Source organism: Lemur catta, chromosome 1 (assembly GCF_020740605.2).
Source record: "Lemur catta isolate mLemCat1 chromosome 1, mLemCat1.pri, whole genome shotgun sequence".
In the NCBI taxonomy this organism is placed as follows: domain Eukaryota; kingdom Metazoa; phylum Chordata; class Mammalia; order Primates; family Lemuridae; genus Lemur; species Lemur catta.
The window spans coordinates 46,589,281-46,610,291 of NC_059128.1; positions in this window are offsets into that span (position 1 = coordinate 46,589,281).

Sequence of the window (21,011 nt, forward strand, 5' to 3'; positions counted from 1 at the left end):
TACTAGAAAAAATAGAAAAAAGACTTTTTAAAAATATCAAGATGCAGGTAGATAAATGATTGCAGCTTCTATAAATATCAAGTAATATTTTGTTAATATTATGAACAACTTTATGCTAATCAATTCAGCATCTTTGATGGCTTGTGCAAATTTCTTGAAAGACACAAATTGACAATGAAGAGTTAGGAAGAATCAGAAAATGAAACTAACTATATATGAACTAAAAACATTAAATTCATAATTTAAAACTTTCCCCCAAACAAGGCATGGATGTCTGCTCACATTACCTCTATTCTACATGGTACTGGAAGAGCTAGTCAGTTCAGTAAAGCACATAGAGGGATCAAGAGGCACACAGAATAGAAAGGAAATAGAAAAACTGTATTATTCACAGTTCACAGGATTGACTATAAAATCCAAGGAGTCTACCAAAAAAGTCTCTATAACTAAGGCATGAATTTAGGAAGGTCACCATGTGTAAGATCACTGTGTATGTTTTTATGCTAGCAGGAAAAAAATTGGAATATGTTAATTAGGGAAATAATGACACTTACAGTAACATCAAAAAGATATACTGCAATGAACTTAATAAAAGGCACGTAAGCCCTAAAACTGAAAATATGAAAAATTCCTGAGTGAAATTAAACACCATCTAAATGAATAAAAATTTATACTATGCTCATGGATTAGAAAATTCAATTGTAAATATGTATATTCTCTGCAAATAGCTCTATAGTTTCAATACAATCTCAGTTAAAATATCAACAGTTGTATCTATGGAAAAGACGACTCTAAAATTTATATGGCTATGAAAAGGACCTAGAATGGCCAAAAGAATCTTAACAAAATAAAAATTTGAAATAGTATTTTGACATCTTATCTGATTTTAAAACTTAATTAAAGCAACAATATTTAAGGGAATGTGCCATTGATGTAGGACAGAAAAATGGATCATGAGACAGAACATAGAGTCCCTAAATGGACCTACACGTATAAAGTAAGTAGATTTTTTATGAAGGCTCCAAAGCAATTCAAACACTTTTCAGGTGGTGTTGCTGGACCACTTGCATAAATTCACGGCAAAAACTAAACTCGACCCTGACCTCACACCACAAAAGTAAAATAATTTGAAATCAATCTTAAACCCATATATAAACACTAAAACTATGAAACTTCTAAAAGAAAATATACTAGAATATATTTCATTTTAGAGTATATTTCACACTTTACAGTAAACAAAGTTTTCTTAGAAAAGACAGAAGAAGCACCAACTATCAAACATGATAAATTGGACTTCATCAATATCATAAACTCTCATCAAAAGTCATTAAGGAAATAAAAAATAAAAGCCACAGTCTGAAAGACAATATTTGCAAATACATATATACAACAAAATGCTTTTATCCAACATATATTGTGAACTCCAACAAATTATTCAAAAAATTTCAAGATTTGGGCAAAACAAAATTGAAAAGACATCTTACAAAGAAAGATATAAATGGGAAATAAGTATATGAAAACGTGATGCTCTATATCTTCAGTTATCAGTGAAATTACATTAAAAATACAATGACATACCACTTGTCATCTACTAGAATACTTAAAATTCAACATCAAAATCAATATTGGCAAGGATGTAGAGGAACTGGAACATTCACACATTCCTGGGCAGTGTAAAATTGTACGATCACTTTGGAAACCTAGTGGTCTTTTATCAAGCAAAATATATATTTACGCTATGACCCTGTAATTCCACTTGTTGGGTTTATCTCTCCCTAAATAGAATATATATACAGTAAAATAATCACACATTAAATGTTCTAGTAGGTTTATTATTAACTGCCAAAAAAATGTCAATCAATAGGAGAATGGATAAACAAATTCTGATGTGTTCAGAGTAGAATGCTATTTAGAAAAAAATGATCTGCTGATTCATGCAACAACAGGCATTAATCTCAATATTATGTTAATCAGGAGAAACTTGACATCAAAAAGCACAAACAATATGATTACATTTATATGAATTTTGAGAATTGGCCAAAGTATTAATAATATGTTTTACTAGAATCAGAAGTATGATTGTTTATAGAGGTTGAGATAAAGACACAAAAAGAAATTTCTGGGTTGATAGAAATATTCTATATTGTAACATTTGTCAAATATTTTCAAATCATACACTTAAAATATTATGAGTTTATCACAGTATGTAAATTTTACCTTAAAAAGAAAGTCCAAAAAGTCCCAGTGTTGGTGAGAATGTGGACTAGCTATACTTCTTATATTGTTGGTGGGAGTGTAAAGTGGAACAACCACTTTGTGCCATTTGTTGCCATTGTCTACTAAAACTGAATATGCACATACTCTATGACCTGGCATTCCCATACTTATTTATCCAAGAGATATAAATGTACCTGTCTGCAGAAAGGATATTAAAAATACTCACACTACTTTATTTTTAATGGCCACAAACAGGAAACAAGCTTAATGTCCACCAAAAGGAGAAGATAACATAGTTAATTAAGAGTGGCAAAATTGACATTTTGGATCAAACAATGATTTTTGTGGGAACTATTTTGTGCATTGCGGGATGTTTAGCAACATCCTTGGCCTCTATCCACTAGATGGCACTAGCAATCCCATGGTTAGGGCAATCAAAACTACCTTCCTACCATTGCCAAATGTACCCTGAGGGGGCAAAATCCCCTCCAGATGAGACCCACTGGGACAGATAAAGTAAAATGGTACATTAATTCACTGGAAAATTACTCAGCAATGAAAATTAATGAACTATTAATAAACACAACAGCATAAATCTAAAACAAAGTAGTTTGTTAATAAATGTTTAACAACCTGTTCTCTAAGGTGAAGGTAAGGGAGGGGCTGATAGGGAGCATTTACTGATTCCCATGGTTTCTACAACGATTTCAAAGTCTAGCTTTTGGGTCATTCTAGATACAGGTTTTTAGGAAAAACATTTCTAAAATTTAGGCTATCCCAGTGTACCTGGAATGGTGGTATACCTTCATTAGGGAATTTATAGATGCTGTTTCACAATTTATTGAAGATATTGCATAAAAACTTGTGAATCTATAAACTTTGAAGACTTCTACTAATAATTTTGAGATTCTATAATATTTGTAATACTAACATTTATCCTCAATAACTATTTCTTGTTTCCAGTTTATGAAACAAAATGGACCTAAATTTTTAGTGATTTGTATTTTTAAATATATGTGCCCATTATATGAAATTTATTTGCATATCCAAAACGTATCTTTTTATCAGTAACTCGCTAAAAAGAAATTACTTTAAATTTTCAAAACATAATGTATTTACATTCATATATGTGTGTAAAAGAGGCCTTTTGTATACACAAGTAAGTAAAGGTCAAAGGAAAAAAGTCTCAATTAGAGGTAAAAGATGACACTGGGACCACTGACATTGTTTTCCTTGAGGCCATGGTGCTGAATTGCTGATAATATAGATACAAAATCTGACACTAGATTCTATCTGAAAACGTACTAACAATAGCAATGAACAGGAAGTCAAGAAAGGCAGCCTGGCATTTGACTCTAAATGGAAAGATTTGACATCAATTTATAGATCAAATTAAACAGTGCATGTCATTGCAAATTCTGTAACATGGCTATACTATTTAGATTTTTAAGTAAGCAGACGTGAATTCTTGACATTTAACTTTACTTGTTCATCACCATTTCACTATTTCTTTTCTCTCCAAACCCAAGATGGAGCCTAATTACAAACTGTGCTTGATCACTAAAGAACTATTCAGCATCTTTTTTGGATTTGAAAAGTTCCTGGATTGAGTCTTCAATGTATACCTCATATACAAAGCTACCAACATTTCTTTGCAAAATAAGGGGTCCTTTGCTTTATCATTCAAATCAATGTCATTCAGTAATTAGGGGAAAACATTCTCTGTAAACTGCATTCACTAACGTCACACCATGTGCAATTTCTTAGAAAGCAAAGGAGGGTAAATATTAGATTCTCCCCTTCCTCATGTTATTTGGAGAATGTAAATTAATATTGGTAAAACAGCCTTGTGAATGGCACTGGGACATCTCTTTTGCATCCTTCACTAGAGTTCAAAAATACTTAATTTCAAAAGCATTTCACAAAAGTTCTTTACACTTTTCAATAATAGTTTAGGTGCATATAATAAAAGTTAGTTTTAATAACTCAGTGGTTGTATCTATTCTCCTGTACCTTAATCCTTAAATTTCATCAACTCCACATCAGTTTTCTGATTATAAGATTAAAATTACCCTCCTGGACACTAAATAACAGTACAAATATGTTTGTTTGTTTTTGACACAGGGTCTCCCTCTGTAGCCTAGGCTGGAGTGCAGTGACACACACATTCATAGCTAGCTGCAGAGTCAAACTCCTGTGCTCAAGTGATCTCCCGCCTCAGCCTCCTGAGTAGCTGGGACTTCAGGAGCCCACACCCTGCTAAATTTTTGAAAATTTTTTTAGAGATGAGGTTTTGCTATATTCCCAGCCTCATTTTGAACTCCTTGCTTCATGCAGTCCTTCCACCTCAGTCTCCTGAGTAGCTGGGATTACAGGCAGGAGCAACCACACTCAGCCCAAAGTATTTGAGAAGGAAATTGGCATTGATCTTGGTAGCAATACTTAGTGTATGTTATTTGTGAATATTTAAAGTTCTTACTTAGCTATAGTGAAGTTAAGTTTGTTGTGAAGAGCAAAGCAGCTGTCCCTTTCAAATATAGGGACATAAATTCTTATACTTGGCTATAAATGTAAAAGCATGCCCTTGCTAAATAATATGTCTTCAGTACCATACTATAGCTGCAGTGAGTAGATTGATTTCTTTGAAAAATTTAGCCAGTGCCAGGTGTTAAGAAATCTTATATCATGTAACTTATTATGAATTGGGGATATTAATTTACATTTATGCCATTGCATGTTCAATGCAATTATTTCACATCTCTTAAAAGTTTATAAAACTTATAATATTAAAATCATGTTCCAAACATTCCCAAAGACATGAAGCACATTAAATTTTCTTGGAATTCAGACTTAAATGCAATTTGCTTTATTTAGGCTCCTTTTGTCTCAGTTCTTCAGAATATGACCACAATCTCCTATAATTATGAAGTACTTCATACCTTAAGCAAGTTTTACAGCCCACTAAAAAGCTAATTAATGGTAAGTTCAAATTGTCTCTCTTGCACTGACATTGCTGTGTGAGTAGTTGGCTTGGCTCAAATATAAAGTGCACTTTCCTTTGACCTTATGTAGCTGAATGCAAGGGTAGCTCATTAAGAGAGTTGCAGCATTTCTCTTGCATGGATATATTACTAATGGTTGGCTTTCCAAAACATAAACAGGTGAGGGAGGGGCTGCAAACTAGTGAAAGTTCAGGCAAGGTCAAATACCACATGCAGTTTAATGCTTCTTTTAGCTTGCTCTTGACATTGGGCAGGAAGCAAGTCTGTAGCAGTCAAATGTAAAGAAAATGTTTATGCCTTCTTCCTTGTGCTAAGCTTTCCAATTTTGGTTGTAGAGCATTCAACCGAAGGTTATTTAACCTTACTGAGAATTTATACAAAGCAATATTCTTGTTATGTTTTCCAGAGAAGTGTAAGTATTTAAGTATATGTACAACATGCCTGTTGTTGCCGCTTTAAACCCTCCTGGTCCGACCTCTTCCTAAGCCAATGTTCTGGTCATCATTTCCTTGCAAGCTCTGACCAGCTTTGTGAAATGTACTTGTCAGTGCCTTGGCTCATGCCAGTGCTTTATATTTCTTTTCTTTTCTCCTGCCCTAGGATGCACAGGTTACCTGGAAGTAACCTGTTAAGTATCCTATTACCTATCCTAAGTAACCAGGAAGTAACCTGGAAGTATCCTATTACCTCTCAACTAATAGAGATAATTTCTCTCCCCCTCTTCCAACTGTAGGGATTCCAGATCTAATTTCATAAAACCCCACAGGAGCTCCACTTGCATAAAAAGATCAAGTGGCTAGTAACAAATATCAACTTGATATATCATCCTTGGATAGTTTTCTCATTTCCCTGTTTTATTTCTTAACTCCTGCTCCCTAGGGTCATTTCCCAAATAACTACCTGCATGCCAAACTTTCCCCCAGTCTTGACTTTCAAGAACTTCAGACAAGACAGTAAATGAGACGTAGAACAATGGACACATTGAAAGTCTTTATTAAATGTAATTGTCTCATGCTTTATAATATGATGAATATTAAAAGACTATTTCTAAACTTTTTAATTCTACTACTGGCATTTAAAAAAATAATAAGGGACTAATACAACACTGGCAACTTTTTCTTAACAAATATGAACATTTAATATTAAAATAATCACCTTCTTACCATCCTACGTCGTAAAATTCTGCCTATACGTGAATGTGAGGAATGCCACTTGTTAGGGCATTAGGCAAGTTATTAGGACCTTAGGCAAGTTATTAATGTCTTGAGTCTCAGTTACTTCATCTGTAAAATGGGATAGTGATATCACAATAAAAATTGTAATAGTAGCATAGTAGATAATAGGTAAAAAACAAAAGTGTGTCAGATATCTCTTGTGGCAATAAACCAAGCCCCAACTAAATGGCTTAAAATATCAGCCATTTAATTTGCTCACGGTGCTACAATTTGGGCTCTGATCAGGACGCATCTCTTCTGCTGCTCTCTTTTTCCTGGGACCTTTCATGTAGTTGTCATCATCTGGAAGTGTCACTACAGTTAGGTGGTTCAAGATGACCTCACTCTCGTATCTGGCGATAAGTGGGGATGCCCTGGATCTCCTCCACGAGGCCTCTTCAGAGGCCTGCTGGGGTTTCCTACATGGAGCAAGCAGCATTCCAAGTGGGACAGAATGGGATCTGCAAAAACCCCTTGAGGCCAGGCCTAGGAAGTAACAAAAAGCTAACTTCTATCTTGTTCTATTGGTCATCGCAAATCACAGGGATTGGAGAGAAAAGAAATAATCTCCACCTCTTCGTGAGAGAAGCAACAAAGACTTTGTGGCCATTTTAAAGGTATCCATTCATGACAGCACCACCCTCTTGATTTAATCACCCCCCAAGAGCCCCATCTCTTAATACCACCACAGTAGGGATTAAGTTTCAACATATGAATTTTGGAAGGGACATATTCAAACCATAACAATTATTAATATTTAACAGCTTTGTATTATTTTTCTAAACATCATTACTATATAGGTTTTTGTAAAGTTAACGCATGTAAGTAAAGGATAGCAGAGGATTAAAATGCAGATTTACTAATTCACCAGGCATTTCTGTCTGACAATCTTTGAACTACTTACGTGAATGTTCTTGTGAGCAGAAGGTAGTTTAAATTTGCAGAGTAAAATAAGCCACAGTGAGGACACTTGTGTTGTTTTGGAGAGTATTTGTTTTCCTCACGAGACTTAAAGAATAAAATGTTTCCTTCTAAATATCAAGGTCTTTAAAGGAAAAGGAAGGATCTTTATATGAGGACTGGAAATAGAAAATAAAATACAACTGCAGGAAGCAAGGTTACAGTAGGAGCAGATGACTGTAGAATGGAAAAGCAAGGAGTGAAAGTGAATCCTAAGTTGTGTGGAGAAAACTAAAGAAACACAGAAAAGTGATTATGCCGAAGAAATAGAAATCAAGAAAAAATAAGTCTGAAGGAATATGTTGCAAGTATAAGGAAACCTTAGAAATAGTGATGCTAATAGGACAGCAAGACATTTGAGGAAGCAGCATTTAAACCCTCTGAAACAAGTCAAAAGGAAAGACCAAGGATAAATCAGGACAGTTCTTGAGGGACTATTACCACATTCCCAGAGAGTAGCATTCGAAGGCCAAGATTTAATTCACCCCTGAGTGCTTCTGTAATTGGATTTGGAATATTTGCAGTGATAAATAGTCTAGTAAAAATATTGATTGGGAGAATGGTACAAAATGGAAAGATCTTGGAATGTATAATACAACCAAAAAAACTGGGGCTTAAATTCTAGCTCCGGCTCTTAATAGCAATGTGACCCTGGGCAAATTATTTCAGTTCTATTGAGATAATTTTATTGAGATATTTATTGAGATAAGCCTCAATTTCCTTATCTGTGAAATGACATTTTAGCTGTCTCATTCTGTTGTGAGTAAAATTGTTAAGTCTAATAAATTATAATAATTAGAAATGCCCTATCTGGATTCTGCTTGGGAGAGAAATACTTATTCTTGAGAGGTTATAATATTCCCTTAAACCAGTACTCTGGCATACATCACTATATATCTTGTCTTCCCTCTTGTTTCTTAAAATTAGTAAAGTTTAAATAGAAATGTTGAAAGTGGCTGAATCTAATATCATTAACATCATTAGAGTATTTAAATTTGTGGAATGATAATTTTATTATAGAATTTAAAAGGGGGTTTTAAGAGTGCTAGGAAAGAAACTACTTAAGCGTTTATTCATTTTATAGTTTAGCCTTTAATACAGCAATTTGCTATTTTATTTTCTCCCTGCTTTATGCATTCTTAAAAGACAAGTGAGCATTAAAAATCCTATTAAATAGTTGCATAATTAATTTTTGAAGGTTATAGTACCACTTTCTTCTGTAAAATTTTTAGATTCATAGTACCTTAAAATAATTAGAAAAGGACATGTTTGTGTCCAAACTCATAAACCAGATGTTAGCCTTAAAAGAGTTTCTTAGAGCTTCTCTTTTCTTATCATCTGTCAGCATAGGATAACCAGATAGTTTAGGGATTTTCCTACAAAAGAATATACTTTTCTTTTTCTGTATTCACTGCCTACCCGCCAGCACTTCCACTTGAGAAAATAAGAAATATAACTTTAAAACAAGTTCCATATTGTTTACTCATTTGTAATGGAATTTTGGTGATTGAAGAAAGGCACATGTGAAGATTATTAGGATGTGACATGATCAGATCTGTATTTTTGGACTGTAGCTGTTGGCAGTGTGTAGGATAAATTAGACTGGTACAAGAACAGGTAAAAAGAAGCAAGAAAGGATGTGACTACAATAGTCTGGGAGAGAAACACACTAAAATATGAGATCATTCATAGCATAAACAGCATCTTATTCATTCTTATATTTCCCAGTAAATAGTACACCCTCAACAAGCAGTCTTAAAGACTGAACTAGAATTACTCAAGGGATGGCAAAGACCTAGGAGATTTAAGAAGTGGTAGATATCTCCATAATGCTTTCCACAGGGGTTGTGCTAGTTTGCAGTCCCACCAGCAGTGTATGAGTGTTCCTGTCTCTCCACATCCACGCCAACATGTGTTGTTTTGGGATTTTTTTTTTTTTTTTTGAAACAGAGTCTTGCTCTGTTGCCCAGGCTAGAGTGAGTGCCATGGCGTCAGCCTAGCTCACAGCAACCTCACACTCCTGGGCTTAAGCGATCCTACTGCCTCAGCCTCCCAAGTAGCTGGGACTACAGGCATGCGCCACGATGCCCAGCTAATTTTTTCTATATATATATATTTTAGTTGGCCAGATAATTTCTTTCTATTTTTAGTAGAGACGGGGTCTCGCTCTTGCTGAGGCTGGTCTCGAACTCCTGACCTCGAGCGATCCACCTGCCTCGACCTCCCAGAGTGCTAGGATTACAGGCGTGAGCCACCACGCCCAGCCTGTTTTGGGATTTTTTAATAAAGGCCATTCTCACTGGAGTTAAGTGGTATCTCATTGTGGTTTTGATTTGCATTTCCCTGATGATTAGGGATGTTAAGCATTTTTTCATATGTTTGTTAGCCATTCTTATATCTTCTTTTGAAAAATTTCTATTCATGTCGTTTGCCCCATTTTTGATAGGGTTGTTTGATTTTTTCTTGCTGATTTTCCTGAGTTCTAAATAGATTCTTGTTATCAGTCCTTTATCTGATGTGTAGTATGGGAAAATTTTTTCCCATTCTGTAGGCTGTCTGTTTATTTTCATGACTGTTTCTTTGGCTGTGCAGAAGCTTTTTAATTTAATCAGGTCCCATTCGTTTATTTTCGTTGTTGCTGTGATTGCCTTAGGGGTTTTCTTCACAAATTCTTTGCCTAGACCAATGTCTGTAAGAGTCTTTCCTACATTTTCTTCTAGTAGACCTACCATTCGATCCAGCAATCCCATTATTGGGCAGATACCCAGAAGAACAAAAGTCATTCTATAACAAAGACACCTGTACCCGAATGTTTATAGCAGCACAATTCACAATTGCAAAGATGTGGAAACAACCCAAATGCCCATCAATCCACGAATGGATTAGTAAACTGTGGTATATGTATACCATGGAGTATTACTCAGCTATAAGAAATAACGGTGATACGACATCTCTTTGGTTCTCCTGGAGAGAGTTGGAACCCATTATATTAAGTGAAGTATCCAAAGAATGAAAAAACAAGCATCACATGTACTCACCAGAAAATTGGTTTCCCTGATCATCACCTAAATGCACATCGGGGAAGGATACCAACTGGATATCAGACTGAGACGGCCGGCGCGGGGGGATGCCTACATGATGAGTGTGTTGCGCACCGTCTGGGGAATGGTCATGTTTGAAGGCGCTGACTCGGGGAGGTGGGGGGTGGGTGGAGGGGATGGAGGTATGACTACATGGTGAGTGCCAGGTGCACTGTCTGGAGAATGGACACGCTTGAGGCTCTGACTCAGGGGGATGGGTGGGAGACATGGACAATGTATATAACCTGAGCTTTTGTACCCCCATGAAGAGCTAAAATAAAAAAAAAAAATAGAAAGAAATGGTAGAATACTTGCCAGCAGCCTCTGATACATAACTGGCTATCGAGACTCATCAAATGGAAAAGACAGAGCTGACTATGAGGCTATAATATTCCTGAGGGTTGAGGAACACATGACTAGGAGAATCATGTGAATTAAGAGACTAGGTTAAAAATAATGGAGAAGTAGGAGCAAGTTTGGGGTGGAGGATGAACAAGTTTTACAGGTTAAAAATGAGATACCTTTAAAACATTGTATTAAAATGTCCTGCATGGAGTTGGGAAAAGGTTAAAACTGTAGAAATATCCTTACAAAGGTAATTTATCTAGAGCTGAGGACTTCAACTCATTTGATATGGCTCAATTCTATTGAACAATCTTCTTAACTGTCTTGGGATTCATTCCCCTGTTAATCATGGTTAGTTTCAGACTACCAGTTCCTAACAGAGAAGTTAGAAAGAAAATGGCAAGTTACTCTCCAACAATATAATGGATTTCTTTAAGCCATAAAAGTTTCCCTCCCAAGTTTTTCTTCTTGAACCAAGTCCAAAGTGTAAGCATGCCTTTGTTTTCCTGTTTAGCACTTTTAAAGTCTCACTCAAATATAAAGTACCTTATATTGGTCCAAGTGAGCACCCTTTTTCAATGTTTATGTATATCTCTATATGTAATATTCCATTTATCCCTCTAATTTTTTATTGTAAATTTACAGTTTGATTAAAACCTTCTGTCTCTAGTCAAAATTTTTACCACTTGCAGCTCATAACCACCCTGCTATATATTACACTTAATGATTTTTGTGAACCTTAAAGCTCCACTTTTCCTGTTTTCTGAAACTTCTATTTCCTCAGTTACCTCTTATTAGTTTAAATAAATGATAGCAGCAATACCTTTCGCATGACTTCCTCTATCTTCTGAAATTACTCTTCCCAGAAAGATGAATGTGGCTTCATTTGATTCTGCCAGGTATACATGCACGATGCAGTACAGCATGGTGTTTAACACCACTGCCTTGGAGCCAGATTGCTTAGGTTCAAGCCTTGAGTCTGCCACTTGCTTAGTAGCTGTGGCACTCGGCAAATCACTTAACCTTCCTGATCCTCAGTTTCCTCATCTGTACCTGAGTAGTACAATAGTTCCTATTCCATAGTGTTTTGTGCCATTTATCGTATGTTTGCCCATCAGATTCCCTTCTGCACATGCCTCCAGCCTGCACTGTGCTCAGGGAGGCCTACTCATATGAATGGGCTCTCTAGCCTTCCAGCTTCCCACTGGGCCAGAGAAGGAGGTGGTGGGGTGTAAGGTAAAGGCATTTATTCTGCTTTCTTCTTGCCAGATTACTGTAGATTGGCTGCATCCACCAACCAAAGGCCACAGCTTCTGGTTAGTAACACTCTTCCTATAACTGCAGGTTCCATTAACTCTTCTTTCCTTTTGCCTCTTCAGGCCTAGTCTAGTAAAGGCCCCAACTGTGCTAGCCCTATGCTTTCAGTACTCCTTCCTGAGGTAGATTCAGCTCTCCTTATATTGCTGTTTTGAATATGCCATAACTTTCCTGTTGGCAGGGAGTAATTGAAGGGATTAAGTGAGGTACTGTGCGTCCAGTGCTTGGCACAGAGTTAGTTCTACGAAACGTGTTAAGGATTGTTGTTTCTGGATATTTGAAGTGCTTCTATGAGATAATAACAGCTATTGTTTATACAGAAATGGTGAGGTCAAAGTGTTTAATGGAAATACACTAATTTAATGCCACAACCCTATGAAGTAGCTTCTATCATTATACTTTACCAAAGAGGAAACTAAAGAATAAAGATAAGTAACTTGCCAAAGATCATACCTCTTGTAAGTATCAGAGCTAGAATTTAACTTGTCAATCAGCCTCCACATCATTTGCTCTTAATAATTCCTATGTTGTTTCATATTTTTTCTGAAGTCCATTTTTATTCCAAACATGTCTTTAATATCACTCTGATCCTCTCTTCATTTGGCTCCACACCAATAAAGTTTATCTTGTTTTCACTCTCATACTTGTGCATTTTGTGCTGATATAAATTTATTCACCAAATACTAAATTATCTTACCTCCTAAAAAAATCAGTTGATGTGTGTGATGTACATATGCATTCACAATGCACCAGAGAATAGAAGCAAAATTAAGAACTTAAATGCTCATGTTTTAATGATGGAGCTTAAACATCTATAAAACAAAAATCATATAACCTTCCATCATGCTAAAATAGAGAAAAAGGGACAAGTATAGAGTTAAATCAAGCATCTTAGAGAAAGGTAATAGAAAAAAATTCTCCAAGTACAAAGTGCTTCTGGCCATTCAAAATATTAAACATAATAACATAATTTTAAATATAATTCCAAGACCCAATTCTAATCCCTCACAGTTTTTAAATAAGGAATATAATTTATTTTTTATTGGATTTAAGTAAGATACAATTATCAAGTAATAGCATATGTTTATGGTACATATTCAGCATATTACTAATTCAAAAATATAATTATTTTCTTATGTTTTTGTACTATTTTTGCCTTTCCTAACATTGGTGCTTTTCGTGTTTATCTCAGGAGGAAACACCTTGACGTGTTAAACATGGGAGCAATACTTGCTTATGAAATAACACTCAGAAATATAATTAGTTTTTATTTACTTTTAATATTTTATACACACAAATATATATTATAAACTTTAACGAAAATACATATTAGAGGCCTACTATGTTCCAGATACTTTGCTAGTTACTGTGATATGAAGAAAAAATCAGATTCAGGATCTACTCCAGAAGCTCACCATCCAGTACAGGAGATTAGATATAAGAATAAAACATTTCAATTAAAAAATAATGAAATACCCTGAGGAATCCCCCAAAGTGAGGAACATGAATAGTGATTGTAAGCTATCAGGGAAGGTTTAAAGAAGAATTAATCAGTGGTGGGTTTTAATGGTTTAAAAGATTTCAAAAAGGACAGAGCCTGGGGATGAAAAGAAGCATTTCTAGTGGAGAGAACTACTTAAGTACAGGACAGTAGCTAGAAAATGAAGCGCATTTTCAGCCTAACCACACTCACCTTCCTCTAGGGTATGTTAGGTACTAAGTATAATAGTGGAAAGTAAGCCATGAGCGGGAGGGTGGTGGCAAGCCATGTAGATCCTTGAATGCCAGCCAGAGTTTAAATTTCCTTTTCAAAAAGCCAAGTGTCTCTGCTTTTAAAAATGTATGATGTCATCAGCATATGAGATAGACCAGCAAATTTCCTCTCAAGAAAGGCATGTTTTATTAGACTAGATGACTTTTCACCTCTCATACGAGAACCGTTATGAGTAGATAATTTGTATTTACTAAGGCAAGAGTAAAGAAAAATTGGATAAGAAAAAGAGAGCAATGTTTTGGGAAGGAGAAACAAGCTAAAGCAAAGGAGAAACGATGTAGTGTGGATGTTTGTCCCCAGCAAATCCCATGTTGAAATTTGATCCCCAGCGTTGGAGGCGGGGCCTACTGGGAGGTGTTTGGGTCATGGGAATGGGTCCCTCATGAATGGCCAGGTGTCCTCCCCGCAGTAATGAGTGAGTGAAATGAACCTCATTAAAAGGTGTAGATCACATAGTTCAAGTATATTTTACTATCAACGTCAGTCTTTTTATTGATGTTTTGATGTTTTTTGGTAGGCTCTTCTAGGATTCAGAGCAATCATTAGCATATAGGTGATACTGAGTTTTTAACTATGGAAAGATACTCCCAAAATTAAAACTTCTATATGCCCACTTTTATCTGTACCAGAGAACAATCACTGCAAATGAAGAAATTCCCACGACAAAAATTTGTAACCAGAAGGCCTCCTAATAGCTCACTATCTCTTTATTATCGACTTAAGCAAAGTCTCCTTGAGAGTAAGTATGAGGCATGATTGTCTACTCCAGATAAATTAGAAGAAATCACAATGTATCCTTTACACCTAAATTTCTTTAAAGTCTTAACATTTTGAGAGAATACGAAAAACCCATATAGGCTTTTGGCTCCTTCTCCCAAGGCAGTCCCAGGTATACAATAAATAAAAAAAAGATTGATGGATTAAAGAACAAAATGTAAAAGTACAAAGCACTTTCACCAAGGAAGAAAGTGGTGATTACTCAGTGTGTGTGCAAATGGGCAGTATGGAAAAGTTGGTTGGACATCCCAGATGGGCAACACTTCGGGGATCTTTTCTCTTCTTTTCTATTTCCTATCTTTACTAGGTAGGCCAATGTCTCCTTAAAACTGGGAAGAAGGCTCTGATGATTAATTTTATGTGTCAACTTGGCTAGGGGATAGCAACCAGTTATTTAATCAAACACTAATCTAGGTGTTGCTGTGATGTATATTTGGCACATGGTGTTAACATCTACAATCAGTTCACTAAGTAAAAGATTATCCTAGATAAGGTGGGTAGGGATTATCCAATAAGTTGAAAGCCTTAAGAGGAAAATTGAGATTTCTCAGAAAAGAAGAAATTTTGCCTCAAGACTGCATCACCAACTCTTGCCTCAGTTTCCAGCCCGTGGGCCTGTCCTACAGATTTTGAACTTGGAGATCCTGCAACCTTATAACCCCACAATCATTTGAGCCATATTCTTAAAATAAATCTCTCTCCTCTTCTCTGTCTCTATATAAAGTTTTTATATAGTTTTATATATAGTTTTTATCTTTTGTATGTTTTCATCTATATATGAAAGATAAAAACTCCAAAAAGATTTACACATGCACATTCATATAAATTACAGTAAAATTCAAGAATATCTAAAATAACATGACATTTCCCCAAGCATCTAGAGAAAGTGGATCTGCCCTAAAAGAGCAAGCAACAGATTGATACAGGAATCACTGATACTGTAGGGGGAAAAAAAAAAGAAAGAAAAACCAGTGTTACATCATTTTCAAATTATGGAAGAAAAATAAAAATATCTTAATGCAGAATTTTATACTAACAAACTCTCATTTTTAAAAAAGGCAAAATAAAAATATTTTAAATTGCACAACTCTCAAAAGTTTTAAAACAAAAGAAACTACCTGAAATTACACATGGAAAAAATAGCCAAACAACTACAAAAATAAATCCAAGAGGATGCTAATACATAAATGTTATATGAAGGTGAATAAATAACTTACTGGATTGTACTATTGTCTAAATACACAATAAGCAAAAATATTCAAAAGAACACACAACCAAAACTCAAAATAATAACAAAATAATGGTTTTGAAGGTTAGGGTAGAAAGTGAACAATCAGGAAATGAATATAGGCCAAGTATTTTGAGGAGAAGAAAATTTTCATTATGTCAGGAAAGTAATAGAGAAAAAAGTTTGAAATGACCTTAATATATAAAATATCAGTAAAGAACAAAAAGTCAAATTCATAAATTTTGCATGTCTGCTGAAGGAATTTATATCCATTCATTGATTAAAATAAATGTAATGAGTTAAATTCACTTACCAAAATAGAAATTCTCAGAATGGATTTATGAAAACAAGATGCAGCATTATGCAGTATCCAAGAAATACATTTTAAAAGAGGGCAGTGGTGGATAAAGAAAGCTTGATGGTAAAAGAATGGAAGAAGATACACAAAGAAAAATGAACCAAAGGAAGGCAAGAGTATAAATTTTAATAGCAGGTAAAATAGAACTTATTTTCATTGAATTTATTATGGTTTAAGATTGTTGCACCACCATAAAGAACTGATAATATAAGTAGCCGTTAAATATAAAGCTGCTATAAATAAATACTAGAGAAAATCTTTGTGACCTTGGTGTCACTGCTGTCTTTGACAGGTCACAAAAATCACATCATTAAATTAAAAATCTAAAGTATGTAAAGAACTCTTGCAATTTTGCAAGATAATAAATAAATAAATCCAATTAAAACAAATAGGGCAAGTCTCAAGAATGTACACTTCAAAAAAGAAGATACCAAATGGCCAGGGCCCGGCACGGTGGCTCACGCCTGTAATCCTAGCACTCTGGAGGCCGAGGCAGGAGGATCACTCAAGGTCAGGAGCTCAAGACCAGCCTGAGCAAGAGCGAGACCCCGTCTCTACTAAAAATATAAAAAATTAGCCAGGCGTGGTGGTGCACGCCTATAGTCCCAGCTACACAGGAGGCTGAGGAAGGGGATTGTTTGAACCCAGGAGTTTGAGGTTGCTGTGAGCTAGGCTGATGCCAGGGCACTCTAGCCAGGGTGACAGAGTGAGACTCTGTCTAAAAAATAAATAAATAATAAAAATAAAAATAAATTTAAAAATATAAACAAAAATAAATAAGTTTATGAAATATTGCTTAACAGCATTAGTAATCGGGGAAGTCTGTTAAAGCTACAGTGAGATGCTACATAAGGTCCACTAAAATAGCTAAAATTAAAAAGACTGATAACTCTTAATATTGGCAATGATTTGGAGCAACCAGACTCTTAAATTTCTATAACATATCCAACCACTTTGTAAAACTGTTCGATAGTTAAACCTGTATTATATTATCAAGCATTTCTACTCCTAGATATTTACACAAGAGAAATAAAAGCATATGTCAAAAGAAAACATCACAGGATTGTTCATAGTAGCTTTATTTATATTGTCCCACACTGAAAATAGCTCAAATGTCAATCAAAAGGAGAATAAATAAGCAAATTGTAGTGTATACATTTAAAGAAATACTATTTAGCAATAAATGTAACAAATTACTAATACATACAAAAATACAGATAATTCTAAAAATATTATACTAAACAAAAAGTGTCAGATACAAAAAATAATATACTGTGTAATATCTCTTTGTATGTCAACTATCTCAAGTGAGATAGTACAACAACTTCAGACAAGGCAGACACAACCTTATCAGAGAGGGAGGGTTTGCTTCTGCTGACAAGAAAAATTCAGTGAAATTTAGACTTCAGGTACTGAGAAATATCTGAATACACAAAGGTATCCCATATTAATTCTCAGAGTACCACTCTTTTCCAATGGATGCCCTAAATTTAAAAAGATGTTCAGAAAAGCTATGATTTCAACTTATTTTATAATTTGGCAATCCACAGGATCAGACTTTGTTTCTGATTTTTGTATAATAGTATTTTACCTCCAAGAGATAGATTCTATTAGGAGGTACCATAGAAGATCTCCAATCCTCTGATAATTCAGTGAGGAAGAATTTTACAGCTCTAAGCTTATGATTTTATTTTTTCTGTAAGCCCCCTAAGAAAGCAAAAAATAGCCAGCTTAACACGCAGTATTTATATTACATGATAAGCACTTCATTCTAGGTAACTCCAGGTAAAAATATAAGTACTTCTTTCACAAATATGGACTACATACTAGCATTGCCTCATTCTCTGATATTTAATTCTAGGATCTAACTAGAAGGATATTTACTACTTTCAAACCCAATCAGATGAGTTTAGCAATCTCAGCCTTCTCTTTTCTTGAGAGTCTCTGGCCTTTCACATCTCTATGCAATATTTACTCCATACGTCTATATTCAGTAAAAGAAAAAATAATCCCTTCTAGCTAATTAAACAGAAGGAGATTTATTGCAGGGTATTAAGGCTTACAGAATTGCTGGAAGGGCTGATGAAACAGAACAGACCCTGAGCTGGTAGGAATGGACCAAAGCTACTCTGTGGAATTTGATCTCCAACTGCTGCTCTAGCCAAGATGGAGAGGCTGCCTGACAAATTGGGAAGCCACTACTACAGTATCCTTTGCTATAGTGCATGATACCATTGCATGAATTAAATTATATATGAATGTTGAATAAGGTAAGAACATAGTGTAAAACGGTTCATAAAAATGTTCCCAGTTTGTTAATTTTTTACACCAAGCAATAGCATTTGAAGGCACAGTACACTAATACAGTGTAATGCAGCAAGCACCAATAGGTGGCGCTGTCTCCCTAAACATAGTATCCATTCACCCCCATCTTTTCCTGGGCTCCATGTGTCAGGTAATCTTGGAAGTGCTTGTTGTGCGTCTTTCCCCTTCTCTAGGTATTTTGCCTCTACATTAATAACATATCAGAACGCAAATATTTTGAGGAACACATGCATCATCTTGTATGAGAAAATTCTACGTAGCCTCTATTACAAATGGCATTCTTAAAATGGATGTCACTAGATCTACCACTCTATTCCTGTTTTGTGTGATATGCTTCTCTGCTGGAAGCTCAATCATATCCAGAACACTAGAAACAAGACAGCTGGAGAAAAGTATTTTTAGCTCTTTTTTTAGTTTTAGCACCCTAGAAAGCAGTGGGAATAGGTGTTGAATCAACCAATCCAAAAAATCTATCTAAGGGGGGGTTGTTGGCAACTGGAATCAAAGAATTGTATGTGGAGAAAATCATACTCCAAAAAAAATCCCCTAAATAATTCACAATTTAAAAAACAGAAAATTCTGCATTTACCTCACAAAATAATCCAATGCCCTATTCATGACTACTGTACTTGTCTAAGACATTTTAGGTTTTCTGGTCCTCCACTACTTTCTTCAGCCTTAAAATGGCAAAATAAGCAAACAAACAAAAACAGCTACAAGGAAGAAAGGAAGAGAACAAATGGGGCAAGAGAGAAGATGTCAAACATTAAAACATTCACTCCTCCACCGATTGTAGACTTCTAAGCCTTACTCAAGTAGGCTTTCCCCTTATCTATGGAGAGGGAAAGATTTGAACTGTATTAAAGTTTGAGTTTTCTATTTTTTTGGTCAGATTGGCCAAAAAGTAGGAGAGATGCCTGATTTTTCACCAAGAGCCAGGAAAGAGGTTTCTACATATGGAAATTGTAAGACCTGAAATGAGAAAAAAAAAAACAAAACAAAACATTTGCCTTTTGCTTGAATCCTACTACATACATCTCATTAACAAATCACTTACCTTAGATAATAGATTCTTTCCAATTCTGCACTTCTCTGTGATATAATTATCCAATTATGGCCATGGTATAGCTTTATTATGGTTAAAGTGTACTTGTCCTAATCTTGACACTGGGGACTTGGGCATGGAATTTCTTTGGCGAGTGGGATGTAAGTGTAGGCTGCATAAGCAGAGGCTGAAATGAGGCTGTGGTGTTCAGCTTGTCTTCTTCAACACTGGTGATCCACCAAGAGAAGAAAATGACCCCAGTAAGCCACTGTCCTTCACCCTAGATCACAGAGTAAGATACAGAGAAATGGACACATGCACTGAATGGTAGCTAAGCCCAGAAGATTAAGCATCATAGAGCAGATCTGAAACCAGTCTGTACTCTAGAGTTGGGAGCCTGGAGCCTAGATGTTAGATGTTAGAGTTCATCCAAGACAAGCCATGATGCAGTCACCCCATGACCCTGAGTATGAAAATTAATTACTATTTTTTAATAAATATTTTATAACCTCAAAGTCATAAATATCAGCAAATATAATTCATGGCTTGGATTACATGTGACATGACATTTCAGTAAAAAGTAATTCAACATTTTAGCATATATATATTTTGTGACTATCACTGATTGATTTTTTTCTTTTTTTTTAAATTGTTTTTATTTCAGGATATTACACAGGGGTACAAATGTTTAGGGTACATATATTGCCTTTGCCCCACCCAAGTCAGAACTTCAAACATATTTTATTTAAATGTTAAATGAATGCATTTTATTTACTGATATGTCCAAGGTAAAGTTTCTTACAGGAAATATCAGTAAATAAAATGCATTCATTTAGCATTTAAATAAAATATGTTTTTATTATGGTTAATAAATATAATGAAAAATATTCAGAAGTTTTCAAATTGATATTATTTTCCCTTACCATTTTAAAAGGAGCTATTTTAGCCACTTTCCTAAAAGTCAGTACTCTCCATGTATCAAGGTGATAATGGGTAAAATGTGGCCAAGATTTTCTGTTAAATAATTACTTAGAAAAACACTTCAAAGTAAGAATATAATGCTTCTCCTTTGAAATGAAGACCAAAAGAAAAAAAAATCAGCCTATTAAAATTGGTTCCCTCAAAAACACGAGTGCCCCCTAACGTACAGAATACATATTTTAAGGAAATAAATGCTGCTAACATCTTTACTTCTCTTCAATGCAAGCTGACCCAAGTGATTTAAAGTTTAAAAAAAAATAAAATTAAACTATGAGATTTATTAGAAAGTTATAAAACTCAATAGGTAAATGACTGCATACACCAAGAGCAAAGTAATAGCAGAGGAAAAAAAGCATGGCAAGTTCTGTAGGACCAGAGTAATAGCTGT